Source organism: Zophobas morio, unplaced genomic scaffold, assembly GCF_036711695.1.
Source record: "Zophobas morio isolate AGI-343-1 ecotype UQ-CSIRO unplaced genomic scaffold, CSIRO_AGI_Zmor_V1 ptg000017l, whole genome shotgun sequence".
NCBI classification, from domain to species: domain Eukaryota; kingdom Metazoa; phylum Arthropoda; class Insecta; order Coleoptera; family Tenebrionidae; genus Zophobas; species Zophobas morio.
In genome coordinates this window covers 12,958,818-12,983,155 of record NW_026972122.1, presented here as the reverse complement: position 1 = coordinate 12,983,155, position 24,338 = coordinate 12,958,818, and the positions used below count along the sequence as shown (strand labels likewise).

The 24,338-nt window shown below is 34.7% G+C and overlaps 1 protein-coding gene across 1 annotated transcript in view; it reads right to left on the bottom strand.

Annotated features, from left to right (window-relative positions):
- LOC135130348 (uncharacterized) overlaps positions 1-20,383 on the bottom strand; it is a 55,336-nt gene extending 34,953 nt beyond the window's left edge. The window contains exon 1 of the mRNA XM_064057712.1: positions 20,228-20,383. The gene's annotated coding sequence lies outside the window, so the exon portion shown is untranslated. The remainder of the gene's footprint in view (positions 1-20,227) is intronic.
- Between the last annotated feature and the right edge of the window lie 3,955 nt (positions 20,384-24,338).

Here is a 24,338-nt window from a genome sequence, read left to right as displayed (position 1 = left end):
ATTGTGATCGCAGTTAATTATTTCGGCATCATTATTATGTGTACGTCCTCAACAAGTGCATTAGTGAAATAATTCTTTTATATGTTTAATACAGGAAAACTGTTAAATACCAACTTCGTGAAAAAAAAATCATATTTAATAATGTTTGCAAAAATTGAAACCAAGGATAAAAAACTTTAGCGGTCCGTTAATTTTTAATGCGATAAGCTAATCGCACAGTTAAGGAATGCCAATCAAATGTTTGTTACGCCACTGGATTTGGTCAAGCGACGTCTGTTGGTCCTACGCCATCTATCGGTATTGGTCCACAACTAAAACCGTTGACTGTCTGTTTATATATAGTCACTGGTTATGCGCAGAACAGAATAACTGCCGGCTAAGCATAGGGTGTAAAGTGCCAAGTGCCAGCTGTGAAAGGGAATTCAATAGCAGCATTCAAAAATCCCTAGATTTTAACATAATTTTGACATAATTTGTGCACAAAGTTGAACTTATTTTTTGTAAGCTTTATGTACTTGTTATGCCTTATGTCCATAGTTTTCATATCCTATTTAATTAATTAAGTTCATGTACTATTGTATATTTCACCTCATATATTATCACTTTTTTCATTTTTTCATTGTTCGTTCTTAAATTGTAATAAAATAATATAGAAGAACCCTTCAAGGCCGGCGGGATGTTGCATTTCCGGAAGTGTCCACACTTTTGGGTCTCTATACCTGTTTATATAGATTGAAATGTAAGAAGTAATACCAGAATTTCATTGGGACATTTTCGAGACATATTTGTTCAAGATTAACTCCACGTCTGGATCTTGAATTGGCGCAGTCCGCGTGTCCCATTTTCATTTTATTCAATATTTGGTTTGCTCTCTCTAGGGTTTGTTTTGTGTTTAGTTAAAAATGAATGTTGGTATTATCAAACAGAAAATTAATTCAATTGAATTAATAAAAACTATCGTAATAAATGATATAAAAAAAAGTAAGGACAATGTTCAAAGTAAACAAAAGAAATTGTGGATGAAAGAATGGTTAAAAAGAAAAGACACCATGCATTTGGGGGTCCTGGAAATGCTGCACAATGAATTACGATAAGACAAGATAACTTTTAAAATCTATTTACGAATGGACAGTGCAACATTTGAAAAATTGCTCCACATGATAACCCACAAATTCAACCATTTGCGTCAACCCATCTCTGCGAGAGACAAACTTAGTGTTACCTCAAGGTTCCTTGCTACAGGAGAAACGTATAAAAGTTTGTCAATTTCCTGCAGGAGTGCAGTCAACTTTAATTCCTGAAGTTTGCCATGTTATTTGCGACTTATTATTGACGGAAAAATATATAACGATAATTATACCAGACCATTCAAAAGTTTTAGGATAAAGGGAGGTTGTGATCAACGTACGTCGGGCATGATAGACAGAGAACTACTGTTTATTAGAAAGAAACAATATAAAGTGCCCACCACGCGACCATGCAACAAACATTACAAAGATCATGGTCAAAGTTGATGTAGAATTATCAGATGCGGAAAGTGCATCTGAAATAGAAGAAGAACCTACAATTACACATTCTGATGCCCTAAAACCTTTTGAAACAGGTCTCAAATATGTAGAACAACAAGAAAACGCAAATCCGTCAGATATTCTTCTAATGCGAAGATGGATCCGAATTGCTGCTCAAAATAGAATAACAAAATCAAGGCAACTATCGATTACTTCTTTTTTCAATTTGTAATTTACTACATATGTATGTACAATGTACATACATGCACAAACAAATAATTTTTAAAACTTTGATAAACATGAAAACATATTACACTCATTTTAATAATAAATTACTGAAATAATATGTAAAATTTAATTACAGTTGAAATATCCCATTATCCGAACTTTTCGATTATTCGAAAGAGGTCTGGTCCCGACTATTTTGGAGAACCGGGGTTCTACTGTACCTGACTCTAGGAGAAATATACGTTGGTTCTGAATGTAGAGATTATTCCAAAAATTATATTAATTCGAATCAGTATCATGATGTCATGTTAAAAATATTAGATTTTTATGTAATATCGGACAAAGAAATGATTTCGTGATTGCCTCTTTCAAATATTTATAATGAATTCTAATTTTTATCAGCAGATGTATCGTTACATAAATGTAGACAAAAATTAAAAGGTTTGCCCTGCCCCTTTTATGCGAAAAATACAACATTATTGTTGACACAAGTTCAGCCATTAGACGATGACGAAAGTACTTCTTTAAAAGAATTGCCCACTGATGAGATGTGGAAAAAATTTCGTTGTATATTGTGCTATCATTATTTGGAGTTTTGATTTCGCGCTACAAATTTATTTTTATAAATTTTTCTCACTTAAATTTGACTCCTAATTTTTTATGGTTGTTAACTGACAATTAATGGTGTTCTGTATTATGAATATAGGATTCAGTGAGATCGAAATCCCTTTGTTCTACGGAGATTTCTCCGAGGATGACATGGAGGCCTAAGGTACAGCGAGGTTCGGCGCCTTCATTTTTCAAGAGGGCGTCGGGCCCGGGGTGGTCGAGGAAGGGAAGACCCCCCGCACCTCCTAAGTGTTTTTCTTTTGTAAGCAAAGTTTTGTTAAATGCGTCTCGGTTCTAACATGTATTTGTTTCATTCATAGTCGATAGTCCTTTAGCCTATATTCGAGTTCGATTATGCAATTTCATTAAGAGAGACTGGTTACTTTATTGCTAAGAGAATTCCTGAAATTTAATTATAGCTGTTACATTTTAAGATATTTGGATATCGGTTGTTCTTTTACGGTTTCTCGTGAGTTTCGAGGTTTTCACACATGGCCTTTCATGATAACGATATCGTTCCGGATTGGTTGCTGCAAGAGATGCATCTTTTCTTTAATTTACGCAATTTTAGGCTTAAGATACTTTATCTATACAGTTAGGTTTGCGGTCAGCTTTTTCAAGTGGTTTGGGTGGAGCAATGTTTTAGTTTTCTAGTGGAGAGCTTTTCTGCGGATTTTCGATTCATTTTACTGTGTGCTTTCAGTCAGAATGTGTAAGTATGAATATCTTGGTATATGATTACATCGCTTGTGATGGTTGTTACGTATTTCATTGTGTTGAAATTTTGTATTTTCACCTGTATGCCGATGTTGCCTATTTTAATATTTTTTGTCCCCTACGAAATAGCATGGGAAAATGTAAGCTACTACGTATATGTACAATTAAAATTTTGTGTTTCAACGCCAAAATTTTGACTTTGGAGGGTAGGTGTTGTAAGGGCAATATATTATATATATTTATGGTACAAATACCAGAGTGGGGATGTTACTCTCTATCTTGGACTAAACAGGTAGTTTTTTAAGTCAAGTCATAGCGGAGAAGTGAAAGACTGTAAAAGAAATTAGCTAAAGCTCACAATATAACATATTGTACCCGTAGTCATATCTGGCTAATTATGCACACAACCCAATAGTACGCAAAAAAAAAATGCATGCCGAGTATTAAGAATATAATCCCATGCAATCCATATAAATATCCTTAGACTGTAAGAGTAGATTAAAACTTTGTGAGAGAGGAAGATAATGAGTATGACCGTAGGTAGTTTTACACAAGAACGAGATTCAGCATAAGTCCCTAGGAATTCGACGACAGGATGTTAGCAATAATTTTCGATGATTTGGCGAGTCAAAAACAATCCCAAACCATATAACTTAATGTGGCAACGTCCGAGGAACGATTCTATCGCAACACACATATGGTGTGTTAGTCACAACACGAACACCATAAGGAATATATCGACGACAATGACGGTAGTTCTGCTCCCTGTGAACTGCAGAGAACGCCAAATGATAAGTCTTAAGCAACATTACCCTATCCGAGCGTATGTTGAGCAGTCGCAAACGCGTGTATGATATGGTTGATAAACCAAGGTGCTCAATAGCAAAACTGTTCAATGAACTGGAACAATACAACGATACTAATCATTGTGTTCGGCTTGATTATTATTTGTTTACTTTTGTGTTGCATGATCAACTTGTACCGATGGACTCCAGTACCCAAAAATTCGTCTAGTGAGGACACACCAAGCACACACCCACAACACTGACTTTTTTGGAAGTACCCACGATTTCCTGAAAAGGCTCCACCCTGATGTCACTGGCGCGAACTCCCTCCAACTTAACTTGGCGATCCAGCTATATGGAAAACTTCCGTCTATATGGTGAACAATGAAACATCACCCGGTTATGACACTCCGAGACCAACTACGAGAGTTCAAGGAGAGATTTATCAAGAACGAACGCCAGACAGCCCGAGTATATGAAGCACCCAGACGAGTTCATCACAAGCTAACATAACAAAGGGGCAAAACAACGAAACGCTACCTCCAACGTGCATATATATCAAAGTGTGACTCCTCGCAAAACGGTGCGCATTCTTGTATGTACGATTTTTTTTTAATTTCAATGCAAAAACGAATGTCGCCAATTTCGCAGCCAACCAAATTGAAAAATGATGTTACAACAAGATGGAACTCCACTTATTTAATGTTCCAAAGACTGTTGCAAGTACAGGATCCAATAACAGCAACTATTGCACTTTTGGTTCCATTTGAACAGTTAACGTGGGAGATGTCTGAAGAAAAAAGGGTTACTCTATATAAAGTAATCCTGGTAGTGAGAGGACTAAAATCGGCTAGTGAAAAAATCAGAACCAAGTCACGTGCGGACAATATGAGAGGCAAATGCAATCGCTGATGCAAAAACAAATCATTTTTCACATGTATGTAAAGACGACAACAGGCGGTATTAAGATATAGTCTTCCCACTTTAAACTTGCCTGGTAAGGTGCCATCTATTTTCGTTATAAGCGAAATGAAATATATTTACTTTTAGCATTTCATGAACCGTCAAATGAGGAAAATGGTTTTTATAGCGCACAGGAGATAAATATATCACCCCGGCAAAATTAAGAGGTTTAATACTTTAAGTTTCTTCACAAGTGCCGCTTACTTAGTGGACGTTTAACGCGTTGGACTTTATTAATAAGCCAGTACGATTACAAAGTGGAACTTGTGAAGGGAAAAGACAATGTAGTGGCGGATATACTTTCTCGTTATCCTGTTGGGTAAGAACCGACTTACGAATATCCCAGGGAGCAACCGATAATTGCGATGTTCGAAATCGAAAATACTTCCGAAATGATGGGGTTATTAAGAAACTTAGGTCAACAGCAGCGGGTCGATCCAGCCCTCCGGGTTTTCATCACGACAGCGGGGAAAATATTGACGACCCCAGCACTAAGACGGTTTGTGAACAATATAGAGGTGTAAACAACGTATTGGTCCACCAGTCTCATAGCACCGAAGATGTCCGTTTGGCTATTTCCGAAAGCCTAGTTCAAAAGCTTACCAACTACTTCTACCAGCTATTAGGTTATTTTGGGGCGACTAAGGTGTACAACGCTATGAAGAGAGAACACTACTGGTCAAATATGTACGCATTCATCTAACGGCGGTTACGAAGTTGCGATTTGTGTGAGGACAAAACACCTCAACGAACGATATTGGAGACATTCTTGTCTGTGATGATTTCTACGGACCTTTACCGACTGGAAGATTGAGGACGACGTACGTATTTGTAGTCGACTGTTTCAGCAAGTTCCTGAAGCTCTACCCGTTAAGGAGAGTGACGGCACGAGCAGCTGGAAAGAAGATCGTGGATAACTTCGCCACTTACCTAAAGCGGAAATACGTGCTGAGCGACCATGGCATCCAATTTACGTCCAGGGGAAAAATATGTTGGAAGCAGCGGGAATACTAGCCACCCACCCGTCGATACGTCACCCAGCTTCAAACTCCAGTGAGAGAAATGTATTTTTTAAATGACCAATTTGAGAGATGTCGCTTCTTTTCAACACGGGGGTTGCACCCTATTGGTTTAGCCCCCCCTTTTTGCAAAATGATAAAAGCGTAGTTTGGTCAATTTTTGTCAGTTCTCTGGCCGGGATTTTGTAGTGTGCAACTCGTTCCTTCTCGACGAGTACTTTGTTTTTAAATTTTGGTTCAAAGTGTTAGTTTTCATTGCGTTCAAATTATTTTAATTTTCATTTTTGTTGAGTATTGAATTTATATTTGTTTTCTTTCTAAATTTGTGGAAGTCACCGTGAGCGGTGATCCACTTGTTCATTTTGTTTTTCTGTAAATTTCAAATCATTTAGTGTGTGTAAATAAATAAGAGTGACCGATTTTCAACGAAGTTGGACTTTCCTTTCGCGGACTTTGCGGCCAACCCTTTCGTTTAAAATAATAGTGACTTAAAACCGTGGAAACTAGAGGGTGACTCCGTGCCCTCGAGCAGCGAAAAGGGAAGTTTCGAAAGGTAAGAGAATTCCCATTTTTCTGTGATGTGTGGTTAACACTTCTCAGGTAGAAGATCAGATAAATTCACGCAACCCAATTTTAGATCATTTAATTTTTCTAAATATTATTTTTTTTATAACACACGCCCCAGCCTTGCGGGGCTGGTTACAGTAGTAAGGCACTGCGTAAACTTAACTTTTGTTCAGTAAAATTAGTACTTAGTGGTGATGACAATTCTAACCATGTTTCAATTTGGAATTGTACTCTACCTATTCTTTCATCCATGTTTTTTACAGTATCGAATTCCAGTTCACCAATTGGACCTGCTTGTTTAAAAATTGGGTGTTTTCAATTCGTGGATTAATTTATTTAACACCTAAATTATTTCCACAAAATTTTAAACAATATGCTAGCCGCTGTTTCAATCAAGACCCTGTAGAGATTTTTTTTCCCTGAATTTGAAGTCATGGTGTGCGGAATACAAATCCTACTTGTTCTGCTTTTATATCTTCCTGTCTGCTTTTATATCTTCCTGCAAATCATTATGGGTCAATAATCTTATATCAACCGGTTCTCCAGATAATTTAAAACTGTTCCTCATAAATCCGATGCAAGTGCATGCTATAGAACCCCATATTGATTTTTCGCAATCTGAAATTTCTGCAACAGAGACTGCAGTGAACTTTGCATCTAACTATGTTGCTGGATATGTAGGTAAAAAAATTCTGGGCAAAAACCCGTACAAGTGTACAGATGTACCCGTATAGAACATGCGTAGTTCAGATACTATGTTGATGGAAAATCTGCTAATTTCTAAAAGAACTTACGAAGGATGTCATTATAATTCATCCATCTAGTAAGTTTTCCAGGATTTTTAAGGAAGTTACCATCACAATGTTACAGTTTATTCCAAACTGTCACTGATAATAACATGAGTACTTTGTTTGTTTCTGTTGTTCTGCCTCGACTGACAACTATTATTGTTTATTTAACACACTGCTCACAACAGGTTGTCGTTATAGGAAACCCGAAAGCATGCGAAATACACATTGTGGGTGTATCAATTAGACGAACGACATACGGCCGATTACATCTCTGAAAAACTAAACTGGTCTGCAACGAATGGAGCATTTTCAATGAAAAAATTGCAAAAGTCGTCAGTGATGATGCAGCAAATACCACCAAAGCGATTGATTTAAGTTTTAAAAAAAAAAGGCACATACACTGTTTTGCCCATCAACTGAATCTAGTTGCAGACCGATCCACAGATATCATTCCGGATTAGTTGCTGCAAGAGATGCATCTTTTCTTTAATTTACGCAATTTTAGGCTTAAGATACTATACAGATGGGGTCTTAAGTTTGCGGTCAGCTCTTTCAAGTGGTTTGGGTGGAGCAGTGTCTTAATTTTCTAGTGGAGAGCTTTTCTGCGGATTTTTCGATTCATTTTACTGCGTGCCTTTTAGTTAGAATGTGTAAGTATGAACATCTTGGTATACTGAATATACTGTTTCAGCTTCGGAAAAACGACTAATAAACCCACCGGCCGGTTACGAAGAAGAGGAGCGGTTGCAACTGCTTCGAGAAGAAGGTTTATACATTTTTTCCCTTTTTTTTTTATAATTTTCTCTTTATAAATTCTTGTAATTTTCATTTTATTTCTTTAAGGTTGTTAGCGATGATTAATGGTGTTTTCGTATTATGATTATAGGTTTCGATGAGGTGGAGATAGAGTTCTTTTTCGGGGCCTCCTCCGAAGAGGAAGACGGGGAGGCACAGGACACGTTTACGCCCGAACGTATTCAAGCAATTTATCGGGAGGCGCGACGTCTCCATTTTGCAAGGGGGCGTCGTGCCCGCGGTGGTCGCCGGCGCTCAGCAGCACCTCGTAAGTATCCTCTTTTTGTGAGTGCGGTTTTTGTTAAATACTTTTCGGCTTTTGACATTAATTTGTTCAAGTCATGGTTGGTAGTCCTTTTGTTAATATTCGAGTTCAATTATGCAATTTCAGTAAAGCACGTTAGCTGTTCTTTTTTTACTTCAAAGGGTGATTAAAATAAAATATTTCTAACAAAATTCTGTGCTGTCATTTTAGAAATAATATTTATGAGTTATTGGATATTTTTTTTTTGGTGCTTAGAAAATCTTTTGTTGGGTACGACGATCCGCGGCCATGTTTTAGCGAATCTCCCTTGCTAGGTTCGAACGAAGAACTTGACCTTCTTGGCGATAGCGAACCGTTTTACCAATTGGCGGCGCAACTTCGCGCTGCTAAAATTGGCGATTATATTAGATTTTAAATTTATTTTATGGCGATTATGTGTCCATCTGTTTGGATTCCGAAATCACAGCGACTTAGAACTGGTGGAGGATCTGCAGATATAAAAGAGGATCCCCTAGTGGATATTACCTTGTCCTTTTTAAATCCGAAAACGGTAAAAGGCCTGCAAAGCAAATTTAAGTGCGACTCCATTTTAATTAAGACGCCAACTACTGCATTAAAAATTCATATATTTGTTTTGTTGACCGGATGTTTGGAAAAGATTTCGTTCCAACACAATTTATTAGAGGAAGAAGATACAGAAACTGTAATAAATGCCCCTTCTACACCTAAAGAAGCTACTTTTTATGAGAGTTTGGTAAGATTGGAAATGAATATAGCAACATTTTTTTAATAATTTTGTGCTCAGAAAGAAGCGGAAATTCCAAAACTATGTAATTACATTATTGTCCGTTTATAACGAACCAATACAAAAACGTTTGCAGTGCTAATAAGCTTCTGTTTATTAAAAGCCGACATTCTGTATTTTAATTATATTTTACTTATTTTTTATCTTTCTAGGGGAATGTGATAAATACATATGAAGATTTGTCATTGATGAAAAAAGAAATGACTAATGTACAATTAAAAATTGTGAAGCGTCAGTACAAGGAAAATTCCAAAAGACAAGACGACAACGAGAGAGAAGATGAACTGTTCAGATTGAAATGAAAACGGAGGTATAGATGAGGCCATTAATAATAATGACCGCCTCCCGCGGCCATGGTGCTAGCTTTGAATTTCCATAAATACCGGTTTGTTTCCAGCAAGGTGTCTTGAGGATGACAACAACGTCGTCATGGAGTTGTTGGTAGAGGAGCCGTACCAGATGGAGGACTACTATAAAGATGACATTTTCAACAACGTATTTGATGACTGAGAAGGAGTCTGTTGCCGAAGAGCGTCGAAGAAAAGAAATGCGCACACATACCGCGTGAAAAGCGACCACCACGTTTCAACTGTCACTTTCTGGTGGTTAAAGGTAATTTGATTTGCCTATATGCACGAAAAACACTATTTTTAATTTTCTTTTTTTCTTTAGAACACCATTGAACATTAACAACCGTTAGGAATTTCCTTCAGAAAATATTTCAGTTCAATGTTGTCATGGCTGTGATGTCTTCCGTTTTACAGAGCAATGCACAGTTTTACGGGAACTTGACGTGTCCAATATCGCCCAAAACAGCGGATTGCGACTTTTGGCCAAATTAATGCTAAACTCTTTTTGGGGTAAATTTGGTCAAGTGGACAATGCCCACAAGACGAATATACAGTTTGACGGTGATTAACAGCGAAGTTTTGTTGGCAACCTGGGAGCACCGACAGGAAGATGTTATACCCTTAGAAACTGTGAACGTCGCAGTAGCTGCGTAGACAACAGCCGCTGCTAGATTGGTGTTGTATGGCTACCTAGAGAGATTAGGCCGAGGCCTGTAGGGGCCTATAGGGGATTTTCTGGGGATCTTATCGATGAGCGATAAGTTAGTAGAGTATCGGGATGGCAGTCATATTCGTGAGTTTGTAAGCGGAAGCCCGAAAAATGACGCATACGAATATTTCAAGGCCACAGACCCAGCTTACGAGACGATATATAAGATAAAGGGTATATCGTTAAATTACAAAAATCAAAAATTAGTCAATTTTGAAAACTAACATTAAAAGTTGCTGTTTAACGACTACACCTCGTGACGATGATGACGAAAATCAGAATGTTATTAAAATAAATGACCGTCGCATACTTAGAATACAGCAGTGCGACGTTGGCACAAAAAATTTCGACAAGACATATCGCATAAAGTACATCAAGCGTAGACGTCTTTCCGACGCGCTACCCTACGGGTACGTCAGTAGTTTTGATATTTAATTTTTGCGCTTTCAATATTTTGCTATTATTATTATTAGAGTTACCCACGCATAAATAAGTTTACATAATCCATGTTTATTTATTTATCTATGTTATGATAAATTTAAAATGTTGTATATACCTACAATACATGTTAAATATGTAAAGTAGCCGTCAAGTTATACCAAATGCTGCCTGGGGAGCGGTCGCTTGAGGCGTTTAGCTTATTGTGATGGCGACTATACGTAACTTTTATACCTAAATCTATCAATCTATTTATAAGAATATATAAGGCCATATCGGGATCGTATCCACTTTCGTTGTAGAATATAATATTTTGAAAATCTAGTCGCAATATCAGCTCATCGTGAAAGATTTGGTTGGATTTTGCAAAATCTAATTAATAAAAAAAGAAATCAGAAAAGAACTGGTTTCAAAATTTGTATTGCGATGTCAGAGGTGTCTATCTGCAGACAAAAACCAGATAGTGATCTAAATCTAAATGTTGCTGCTGTAAGTAGCATTATGTCAATTGGTGGAAGATCTTATAACATGGAAGAGTTTTTTGTGATTTAAACATTCCGTCTATGGCGTCTGGTGCATACCAAAAATGTAATCAGGAAATAACTGTGAGATACGAACAAATTTTAGCAGTCTGAAAAAAGTTACAGGCGTGGAAACTGAGTACGCTGGTAGCATAAACTCTGTAGACGAATGTTGGTCGAAAAGATCCTACAGTACAAATTACAACGGGAGTTACAACAATTGTAAGACAATATACAAGTAAATACTGTATATAGGGGTACGAAATAAATTTTTTCTCGTTTAAATAATATGTGACATATTATCTGTGTTTTGACTCATCCCTAGACATCGTGACTCCCTGCTGAACAACCGGTGGTAGCCCATGGCCAGCAAGCCGCAAGAGTGAGACCCGTGGTCGTTGCCGGCCTTCGAAGCGTCATTTGGTCCACCGCCACCTCTATCAGTGCTATATCCGCCGCGAGTTGAAGTGATTTCCGGACAATTTTTGGGAATTCAGCCGATCTGCACGTCGATCGTTTTCTGTCCAGAGTTAAATTGTCGTGTGGGTGTGATTGGTTACGGCGGGCGCTTGCTAATTTATATTTCATATCAGTAGAGTGTATTATGTTCATACAATAAAATTTGGAAAATGTGTCTCCGCATTTTTATTGATAATTTGCCAATGTAAATTATGATCTGGAAAAATTTTGAGTTATATAACTCAATTGATTTCTTAATAAGAGAGAGATTAGGCCGAGGCCTGTAGGGGCCTATAGGTGATTAATAAAAAAAGAAATCAGAAAAGAACTGGTTTCCAAATTTGTATTGCGATGTCAGAGGTGTCTATCTGCAGACAAAAACCAGATAGTGATCTAAATCTAAATGTTGCTGCTGTAAGTAGCATTATGTCAATTGGTGGAAGATTTTATAACATGGAAGAGTTTTTTGTGATTTAAACATTCCGTCTATGGCGTCTGGTGCATGCCAAAAATTTTTAGCAGAGTCTATGAAAAAAGCTACAGGCGTGGAAACTGAGTATGCTGGTAGCATAAACTCTGTAGACGAAAATGGTTATCCACTCATTCCTGTTCTGGTAGACGGATGTTGGTCGAGAAGACCCTACAGTTCAAATTACAACGAGAGTTGTAATGTGTACTATGATTCTAAATAAAAATTATTGCTGTACACATATGTATTTTATTGTATCAGTTGTCTTTTTGTTCATCTGGTGACATATTCATTTTGCCAGCAAATTGCTCCAATGTTACTAGAGCAATAAGTTGCAAAATAATTTCGAAGAACATCCTTTTAGCGTTATTACTTCCCACTCTGCCGACCAAAATAGGCGGTGACCCCTAACGAAGATATGTAGTTTTTCATCCCAATTGCCAGCAGAAAGACTACAGCCAACTGAGGAACCAACAAGAAAAGAGGCCAGAATTTTACCGAAAAAAGGAACCCATTTCCCAGAAAACGGAACGCCCGTCCTGCAGAGAGATTGGAGAAAAGTGTTAAAGCCTCAGAGTAATTCGTCAAACTGACCATAGAAAAAAACAAAATGAAAGAAAGGTATTATGAACAAAAAATTATTTTGTTGGAGCGGCAAGTAAAGACCAAAGAACAACAACAATTTACAGAATCTTTGAAATTAATTGCTGAGAGATTAAGCAGAAATAATAGTAGTTCATTGTAACACTGTAACATAATAAATATATTAAATTTATTTTCAAAAATAGTTTCTTATTATTCTAGCTTGCATTCTGCGCCCTTCAGCAAGTTATGGGTTGACTCGCTCGTATTTACAATTTCCTCATCATTGACGTTCATTCCAAAATCCACTTCTACCTCATCGTTGTCTTTTGACTTTTCTATGTTATTGGCAATGCACATGTTAAGCAATACCACGCAAACTTTGATTATTTTTTCCGCTTTTTCAAGGTAGTAATGCGAAAGTGTAAAATTATCCAACTTGCTGTAAGTACAGAAACGGCAAAATTGTGGAAGAAAATAGATGAGTCTAAACTTAAATTTGAAAGCAACAAAGATCTTGCGAGAATGGTATCAAGTAAAAACCATGTTTCATATAAAAAAAATCGCCATCAATGAATTAGGAAAAGCCGAAGAAAATTCATTCATTCATTCATTCATTCAAGAACACCAGTTGGTCAAACCTCATACGAAAAAATACCGCAGCGGCTAGAAAAAAACGGAAAAGGAAACTAAATCTCCACCTCTAACTCAAAGCCTACCTCAATACACGCTATCTATTCATGTGTATATTTCTCCCCCACAATACAATTCGGATTGACTGTTCAATCTCCTCAAACAACTAATTTTACTGTCATAATTTTGTCAGGAACATTCTTAACTTACATTGTCAAGCACAACTACAGCTATTTTTACTGTAGCTCCCAGAAAGGACAGGCGTTGACAATTTCAACCCGACAATAGAATTCAGATGGTCCAACGAGCTGTCAAGTGGGCAAGCGAGTACTTTTAACGATCTGATTGTGTCCGAGGATAATATCGATGTGGATGTTGTTGAAAGGATTGATCACGAAACAGAATTTGATCAAGAAATATCAGACAAAGAAGGATCAGACTATGGCCAAGAAATATTGTCGATTCGGATAAAGCGAATCACAAAAATTTTTATCATGAGAAAGATAAGTGGCAAAACGTAAGAAGTTCATAGAACGACAGGTAAAAAATGCCTGACGTAAACTACGTAACCATTTAAGAGAAATATTACCGCCCATACTAGAGATCTCGTTCGCGAAAGAAACGAATCAAATTGAACGGGTCATTAGACGGAACAAGTGACCAAAATTCATTGTGTTTCGCTTATGTGCTTAAGCTTAGCAACCAGGTGTTAGTGAGATGTAAATACTTGTTTGGAGGGAAAAAATTCAAAAATAACCTTGAAGAGAAATCATACCTATTATTATTATCAAGTATTTAATGAATAATTTAAAAGTTGACAACTTGTCGTTACTCCCGGGACAAGTCAACAATAACACGTAGGAAAAGATGCTACTTCATTATGTACATCAGTGATAGAACAGAATTATTTGAACAAGAAATAGAAAGAGGGGAACAATTTTGGGAAGAGCAAATGTTACCACAACTAAAAAACTTTTTTAAAAATTGTATAGCTCCTGGAATAATAGAAAACAATATAGGCAAAGGGAAACGTTGCAAAGATCCTCCACAACATGGAAAAAAATAAAAGGATTAAATCAACAAAGTTATTGTGCTTTCTTAAGGTACTCATCGAGTCAAAGCCGACTAGATGTGCAAAGTCTTAGTGTAGTTAATACCAGAATTCATACAGAAATTTCGAAAATATAATTTACATTCGAAAATGATAAAAATTTTTGCTATTCCTGACACAACGAACGTTGCTACAAGTATAAGAAATAATATGCTAAATGGCAACTCTGTGGTGATGAAGAGTAGTAATGGCAGTCCTCATAAAATTATTTCATTCCATTTCTCGAAGCACCCGTTCTACACGCAAATGTTCAAACGTATACGCATGTAAGTTACAAGCGGGTAGATGCGATCGCATTTTGATTTGCGAATGGTGAAACCTAACCTAAAACTCAGTTTGGTTTTGGTCCTTCTGTGATTCTGTGATCACTAAACCACACAGTTTCGAAGAACTTACCGCTTAACAAAAAATTTGGCCTGAATTTGGATGAATTATCACCATTTGTTAAGGGTGCTACACGATCATTAGTTCTTGATGTTGAAACAAAAGTATAGCATCAAATTTGTGTTACTAATTACAGTTATTTAATTTTAGGTTCTTACTTGTCCCAATTTTTTGGGTTATGGTACATACCTACTAATTTAACATTGGTCAAAACATTCATTCTGCCATCACTCAGTCGTCGGTGAGTAGAACTGTGACTAAAATATGTGACGTTTTCAATATGCCTCAAATAATGAATCGCTAAATCAGTTTTCTAAGAAATCTGCAAGAATTGGAAGTGATTCGGAATGAATAAGATAATAGTTAATGAACAGTGAAAAGTAGATTTTACTGTTTTGTGTATTGACTGCACACATGTTGCTATATTTCCTCCACCAAAAAATGACCCACTCTAACCAGAGCACATATAGATTCACAGAAAGGGTTACCATTCAATACATACACAAATTGTAATGTATCAAATTGATTGCTACATACACGGAGGGTTATCTTAAGCATTTTATTTGAAAATTAATAGATACTCGGATCTTTGCGAATGACTTCGAGAATCGACCGCTATATAATAGATTTTTATAAAATTGTAAAAAAAAAAAAATAGAAATTGTAGGGCACCTACAAAACGAAGACAAGCTCAATTTCGACCAAAACCTTTTCAAAAAGTGAGTGTAAAATTAGCACTTCAAACGTTTACTCATTCCGTGGCAACAGCAATGCGAACAGCTATTACCACAAAAGAAATAACAAGTCCAGGTACCGCAAATACAGCAGATTTTGTGGATTTTATGAATAAAGTTTCTAACTGTTTAAACTGTCAAAATTTACATGAATCTAATCCATATAAATCTGCTCTCTCAGATAAAAATAACGCTGTTTTAGAAAATTTGACGGAGGTTAAAGAAATGCTGCGACGTTTATATAAAGTTAGGAATAAAACAAAAGTTCTTACGGGACCACCATGTTTAGATGGATTGATGCAAGCTGCAGCAGAAGGTATATTACAATTATTTTCTGAGGAAAAAGATGAGGAACCCAGTTTCATCGAGTTAGTACTGATATTATTAAAAAAAAATGGCGTAATTTATCTGTTGATTGTATAACTAAATTTATCAAAACATATAGGAGTTATCCATGTCTGGAAAATAAAATCTAAACAATACAGCAACAAAAATTTTAAAAATGCTGCGTACTGGTTGACCTCTGCAGAGAGAAAAATCTTAATAACGCAGACAAAGATTATGTCATTAAAAAAATTCAGGAAAAAGTTGATTATTAGTAATCGTTCATTTTGACTTAGAGCGAATTTCCAGAGAAGCACGCGGCAGACAATATTTCAACTTGACTAAGGCCAGTCCCCACGTTTTCTCAGCGGAATTTTCGCTCTATTTTCAAAATGTAATATCTCCGTTATTAACAGATCTATAGTTTTCAAATTTTAAATATATGTTGTCCATAACTTTCTTTATATAACGCAAGGGCAACTTTGTTAAAAACAGCTTGTGATCATATTATTTTTTTAATTTTAGTGAAATTTTTGCATAACGTATTTTTAAAAATCAATATTTCAGTTATTTATGGAAATTTTGGAACGGGGTTGTCACCACTGTTTTCAGCTTGCAAAACTTGAGAAATTCTACGAGGTCGATTTTTGACTTTATTTGTTGGGACTGAGATAGAGTAAAAATAAAAGTTAGCAACTTCCATGATATACGCTTTTTTTAACTGTGTATCGTTTCTAAAAAATAAAATCGACGATATGTCTCGTATGATTTCTGGAGTTTTGTAAGCTGAAAACAGTGTTGAAAACCGTGTTCTGAAATTTTATTTAATAATTGAGATATTGATTTTTAAAAATACGTTATGCAAAAATTTCACTAAAATTAAAAAAATAATATGATCACAAGCTGTTTTTAACAAAATTGCCCTTGCGTTATATAAAGAAAGTTATGGACAACATATATTTAAAATTTGAAAACTATAGATCTGTTAATAACGGAGATATTACATTTTGAAAATAGAGCGAAAATTCCGCTGAGAAAACGTGGGGACTGGCCTTAAGTGGTTGGCATTAGGGTACATCAAATGAAATCTCCGCAATTGTCATAGACAATGCAGCAAATATGGATGCTGCCGTTCCTCTGGCGGCACATTCCTTTAATGTGATAGTTCAATTTCGTCATTGTTTTAGAAATGATATTTTGAAAATTAATTCCGTTATGGAATTAACTGAGTTTATATTACTAAAAAAAAATTCATCCTGCGCTAGTTTCAGTGAAATTATCACAGCATGTTTCATTTTTCTTACAATACCTGTTTCGGCAGCTTCACCGGAAAAATCTTTTTCGAAATTAAAATGATTAAAATTTTTTTAAGAAACGCAATGGGCCAATGCAGTCACTTATTTTGCGGGCTACTTGGAGAAAAAATGTTTAGATAAATTTAATAATAGCTATATCACCGACACAAAGCCGTACTGGACAGTATTGATGATGATGCCAAAGGAATTATCAGGTGGATAGTTCACCAATTTTTTTTTAAGAAATGAGCAGCCTACTGTTGATAAAATTTTGAAAAATACGTAAAATGTTTCAGCGACAATAATAGTAGTTAACAACATTGTAAACATTTGAAATATATTTTCACGCATGTTTTACAAATAAATATGTATAATGCAAATAAATTTTGCATAAATTCTGCATATTTCACCAAGATTTCCTTGCATACATTCCTAAGTCTAACTATCAGTACATGTAAGCTAGAATACTGCGCTGTCACTTATTTTGCGGCCTACTTGAAGAAAAAATGTTTAGATAAATTTAAATGTAAGGAATCTGAGAAAACCCTCATTACACGATCCTCATTAACAAATTGTCAAGAATTGCTTATGTTCGTACATTTAGTACGCCATCTACCGGCGCAGACGCAAATGAGTTAAAAAAGCTACGCCACTGGAAAAAAAAGTGTTGAACATGTTGAACTAACGGTTATTTTCTGCCTCGTAGTGTCATCGTATTTCTCAAAAATTACAGTCTAATCTGAAGAAGCAGGGGCTCCCGCCCGCTGCCAACAGGATACACCAGGTTAGTGTCGTCTCTATATAATTATTCTCGGTTCTTCGTGAACAACTTATAATAAATAAATCATATTCAAATCATACCCCAATAATTGGTAAAATATTTGAGGGTGTTTACAAAAAAATTCATTATCAGTACAACTTGAAATTGCCTTTAACTGAAATGTTCAAAAGTAATTCATTATGTCAAATATGGATGAATGACGCTCAATGTAAAAAGCATAAATTACTTAAAAATGGAAAATGGCATCAAAACAAAAAAAATATTATCGAGTTTCAATAGAAGAAAGATTTGTTTTATTAAAAAAGGAAAAAGAAATGCTATTGAATTCAAGTACAGATCTCCAACGCGAATAATTACTGTAATAGTGTAGATCTATTTTTTGACTCTTTCCAAACAGTTCGTAGTATGACGCAAAATTCTTTATCCTAAGCATATGTTACTTTTTTTGTTACTTTTCTGTTCTTAGTTTTAATTATATTTTAGTTTTGTAGAATAATTTTTTTAGTTTAGTCTGGAATCATACGTTTACAATTATTATTTCTTTTTCCTGTAATTGGGTGATTACACCTGTTGGAAAATAAACCATTATTATTATTATTATTATTGACATATTTTTGCGGCAAATTGATGGAGAAGTTGTTCAAGAGATATTGATCCTGGTGAATTGTATAATGAAATTTTATCTTTTATGGTTATTATGCCAACTTCTCACGCCCCCCAAAATATACTAAATTGTATTATAAAAAATGATCTAATCTTTTGTTTTCCAAATATGGCTATATCTCTTAGAATATTATTAACATTGCCTGTGACAGTAGCATCGGGGGAAATAAGTTTCTCCAAACTAAAATTAGTAAAAAATTATTTAAGATCTACTATGTCGCAGGATAGACTGATAAATCTTGCAATTATGTATATAAATTGAAAGATATTTGTCAGAGATTAGATGTATCAAAAGTAATTGAAGATTTTGCTGCAAGAAAATCTCGAAGAGTTGATTTTTAATAACAGTGCTCTCTCTGATGTTATTAATTAGAACCATTTAGTAGATATTGCCGTATACTTAATTTATCATATTTTGTTGTAATTTTTTTGTTTTCATTAGCTGTTATACGTAACTGTGGAAATTTAATTTTTTTTATTTATTTAATCTTTGTTATTCTCCTATTATGTAATAATCCGAGGCGTTCAATTTTGCTGTATTTTATCTTATGTATAATAATTGATGTTTTTAAAACTACCAAAAGCTTTAGTTTATAGCTGTTAATAAATGAATAAAAAACATATCTGAAAGGTGTTTTACTATTAGGAAAAAAATCTGATTTTTTTTATAGTTTATCGCATAAAATCGAGGAGGTACATCTGAAGTTATGTTAAATTATATATTTACATCAAAAAGTATGGAGTTCCAAAACAATGGGGCGGTAATTTTTTTTTTTTGCACGGGACGCAGCATATTACATTAAATATATGTGTGAATTGTACAGTTTAAGAAGAAATTATGTAAAATATATAAATTAACCGTGGACGGTATTTTTTGTATTAATTGTTAATGTTTTTTATCTATAATTTATGTACATTGAAGCTAAAAAGGAAGAGTTTGATATTCAGATAAATTCCTATAAAAAACAGCTCAAAAAGCTACAGGTTTAACAAGTACCCCATACAATAAATTAGAACTGGTATAATTAATAGATAAATAAATAAATAAATATGTATGGCATATTTCTTCTTTTACAATTCATTAAAAACAAGATCTACTGAGTGGATGTCATTTTTTACAGTGTGATAACGTCGGGGTAAAAAGATTTGCGATAACGACAGTTCGGCTATAATGTCAATTTTACAACAGTCCCTTTTCTGTCGTTATAACAGAATTCCACTGTATATTTTAGTTTGTTTCTAAAATAAAATTGCGTGACTTGGCAACATTGGTTACTTTACTTCTCAACCATTTCTGTGGCTAAAATCATTTGTGAACAGCATAATCCATGTACACGCATAACGTAATTCAGACAGGTTGAGTCTAGAGTTACTTTTTTCGTCTTCGTTGCTTTGAAACTGTCGTTTGGCCAAGGCCATGTTCGACTACCAAAGAATAAAGTGGTTAAGCGATAAATGAAGTGTATATTGTTTACAAATTTAAAATGAATTAATTCAAATTGATCCATTCTATTAACAATACGCCACGCCACTGATAATGTTAAACTTACGTTCGCACAGCAGTCAATGGCTGCCTGTTTCTGAGAATTTCTGTTCTAAATCACCCCGAATTAAGAACATCGTATCAGCAAAAGGTAATGTCGCACAAATATTGGTCTATGTGTGCAAGTCGATCACATCGTGCTCTTATGTGAAATCGCATAAATGAGAATAAAATCCTACCTGTACCGTGGCTGTCGTATCTTGCCGGCGACGTCTTGGATGATCAGAGGGTACACTTTAGTTTAACGCGATTATGATATTTTTACAGAATAAATAATACAATAATAACACAACAAAACCCGTGCACGATGAACTAAGAACGCGTGCTTAACTGTGAACGACCGACGCAGAATTGAATGTCGAAAACTTGTGTGCCGACCGAGCAGCCGTTGCTCCAAGCTCCCCCCACTTATCCTGAGAGAACCATAAGAAGATTTCTGGCCAATAAAAAGTGGCAGTATTGGCAGTCAACCCCCCTCTAATTCTTTTCTCCGAATTGTATACAGCTGTGTCCCTAAGTAAACATTCCTCGATATTTCATTAATTATTAGAAACAGAAAAAAAAATCAAAAACACAGGTTGTACATCGTAATTGTATGTTTCTTTGAGAACCATTTACCAAAACCTTTACATTTTTACATAATATTCTGATTGATCTCTGACCTTTTATAAACATGTTTATTTCGAAATTCCGATTGCAATGTTGCCAAGATATTCCAATTTTCTTGAGAATGAACACTTTCATATACGTCCCCCATCTACCCTGAATCCAGTTTGCGTTTTCGTTGTTAACAAATTACTTTCGCAGTAATTTATTAACCATTTAAAATGTTATTTTACTAAATAGCTTGAAAATTGAGGTTGCAAGCGTAGTTTTTGGGATTTTGAGAATCACCATTTTAGTTCCCGAGCGTAGGGTTAGCTTCAAAAAAAAGGGAAATGTCATGAAAAATGTTGTCAGGTTTTTTTAATTTTTTATAGTTTGAAACGGCTTTTTAGAATTTAAGTTAAAAAACTGCCACTAGTATTGTCAAAAAGATAAAAGTTGACATAAATTGACAAATTAAATGTTCAATTCAGATTAGTCAAATTTCCTTTCCCGTTTTTTAAGGCAATCATAAGTAAAGGAAGTATTGTAGTCAAGTCCATCGGGCGACTGTTGCTTTCATATTTTCTAGATGAGGTATGACTCCAAAAGTACAAAAACATAGGTACCCCGCTTCCGTCTGTGTGTCTGTGTGTCTGTTTGTCCGCTGGTGTTGATTTTTGTTAGACAGATAATATCCGAAACTACTGGACCGAATGTTGTCAAATTTTATACGTGTACTGTGACTGTCACGTAGATTATAAAACTCTAACCAACCTTTGTCTAATTAATCCTCACCAACAATATGACAACGCCATCTCAAAATTTTACATAATAAATGAGTTTTTAAATTGTATAAAATAACATGTGTAGTCTATGAATGCGTGTTGAGTTTTACCCGCAACCCGCAACAGCCAGATTTTTGGAGAAAACATCAAAATTCTATATAAAACATTTTGCATTTTAATTTTGAATCTGCAAAACCAAATTGGGTTTTAAATTGTACAAAATAACATAGTCCTACACATGTAGTTTATGATTCCGAATTAAGTTTTTACCCGAAACGTCCAGATTTTTGGAAAAAAAATCAAAACAATGAAACATTTTGCAATTTAATTTTGAATCTGCTAAACCGAATGCTTTGAAATCTTGTAGATATTTTAAGGTTATAAAGAGCATAATAAATTTTTAGTCAAAATATATTTGAAAAATTGATAACGTCAGCTCAAAAGTTTGCCGAATATGTCCTCTCTAAAATGTACAAAATATGATGAATCTGTACTTGTAATTTATCATTCCATTAATATTTTTTGGATTTGCATATACAGGGTGACTCAAAAAAATTAATGACTGTGTAAATTTATTTTGTTGATTTACTCAGAAACTACAAAACCGAATGCTTTGAAATCTACTGCGAAAAAAAACATAATAGGCATGCAGTCGTCACGTATCCGACAGCGAGGGAAGTACTGTCTAAACTCTTTAGGCCAATTTTTTTATTTATAAACCATCCCCATAATATAGTGAACAAAATAAAAGAAAGATTGTTCAAATCCGTCAAGCCGTTTTTGAGTTTTAGGGAGACTAACAGGAACAGCAATTTATTTTTATCATATAGATCAAGGTTACTTAATAGTGACTATAAAGGGACCTTGCATATAAATGGGAGTTGGTCGTAGAAGGGTCAAAATTTAGGGTTACATGTATTTTTTGATGCCAAATCTTAAAAAAATAAAAATGAAAAATTTTGTCCAAAAAATAAACAAAAATTTTTTAGGGTGGGCCACCCTTATCACTTAGGGGTATGAAAAATAGTTGGCAACCTATTCTCAGACATCCCGAATATACAAAAAAAATGGGTCGTAATTAAGTGTGCATTATTTTTAATACTTTGTGCATTAAATTTTATACTATGCGCAATAACATTTGTGCTTTACTATGTTGCGCCATAAGTTTTTGCATTTTGTGCATTATATTAAGTGCAAATTGGTATAATAAAATTATTGTTTTGGGCAATGATTTTCTGTACTGCGTGCATTATTGAAACTGTATAAAAAATAACAAACAAAAATAGACCTGCTGTATTAAAATGTATTTTATGAATGTGAAAATTAACGAAAACAAAAGATATTCATAGCAAAAAAAGTAGCCAAACAAATTAAAAGTTTTGAAAAAATTAACAAAAAAACTTAAAATAAGCATTCTTTCATCAAAAAACTCAATTATTAAACATTATTAATTTATTGAATAATATAATTAATGCTTTTTTGGCTTTAGAAGGGCGGATTCCTTCCCTGCCGAACTGGCGCGAAATGAGGCACATGACACGTCTTTTAAAGAGTGGGAGTGTAATGCCCACTTTAGTAATTAACGGAACATTTGAAAAAATTTAATTAAATAATTCTAAATTGCATTATTTATTGCGCAAATAGAAAAAATAATCTGCCATTATTTTATTTATTGCCCTTTCAGTTTTACAAATGCTGAAATAGTTTCTTCGGTGCGGAAATGTTTTTAATAATGCTGTGACTTATTTCACATTTCATTAAAACTAGTGTGCATTTAAATTGTTCTCAAAAAAAATCATAAAAATCGGTCAAACCGTTTGATTACAAACACTGTGACACGAGAATTTTATATATTACATTTACAGAGTGATACTGCATGATATGATAATAATACATCTGAATAGGTCCCAAGTTTCAATGTGAAAATAAGATAACAACTACATGAGTGAATTTGTAATACATCTGGTGAACATCCCTCAACTCCTGAAAGTCGATCATGGCAATGCACGTAGGGGGTAATATAAAACTGATCTTCTAAGAAACGACATTGCTGCAAGACATATGGTTTTTAGTGGTCCCCTTGACCACCCTAATAGCTTCCTAAAACCCTCTTGGTAACACTTCATGATAACAAGAACCAACGTCTCGTGTAAAAAGCTTTGCTGTAAAAGTGTGAGAAGCCCAACAGTCGGTCGAAATGTAGAAACTTATTGTATAATTAACAAAATCGTATATATCCCTTTCAGAATGAATCTAACACGCGGTAAATAGTTGCTTCGAACCAGTAATTATAATGTTACATTGATTCGTAAAATTTTGTAGGCATTTCTAAAATGAATTGTAGACTGCAGCATCGACCTCTTTTTGATCTCATCGGTATAGCACCTTTATCATTGCAAAGTTTTTGAGTTGGTTATACAGCTGACTCATAAACAGTAATGAATGAGCCAATTTATTTTATTTATTAAATCAGGAACGGCGCACTCAATTTTCCAGAAAACTTGGGAATACAGTACTGTTATCAATAGTATTACATGTACTTATCCAAAATGATAGATATACGTGTCCTTGCGAAAATGTTAATGACGTTATCACAAAATTTTGCTACGGGAAAACTCCTTTGAAATCTTTATTTTAACTTATAAGTGTTCTCAAAAAATATATAAATTAGCATAATCAAATTTCATAATGTTTCGGATAAGCTGGATTTTTTTATTGTAGAGGAGAGATCTGTCGAAATAATGTTCCGTTAATTTTTTTTTCGTTCTTCGATTATGCGAATTTGATTCATCAAAAGAAAGAGAGAGTTAAAGAACTAAACAGTCGGCATTTTATGTCGCTCTTGAACATTATCATTTTTTGAAGGTATTTCTACGTGAATTTTTGTGATTTTTGGTGTGTGACAGGAATCCTATGC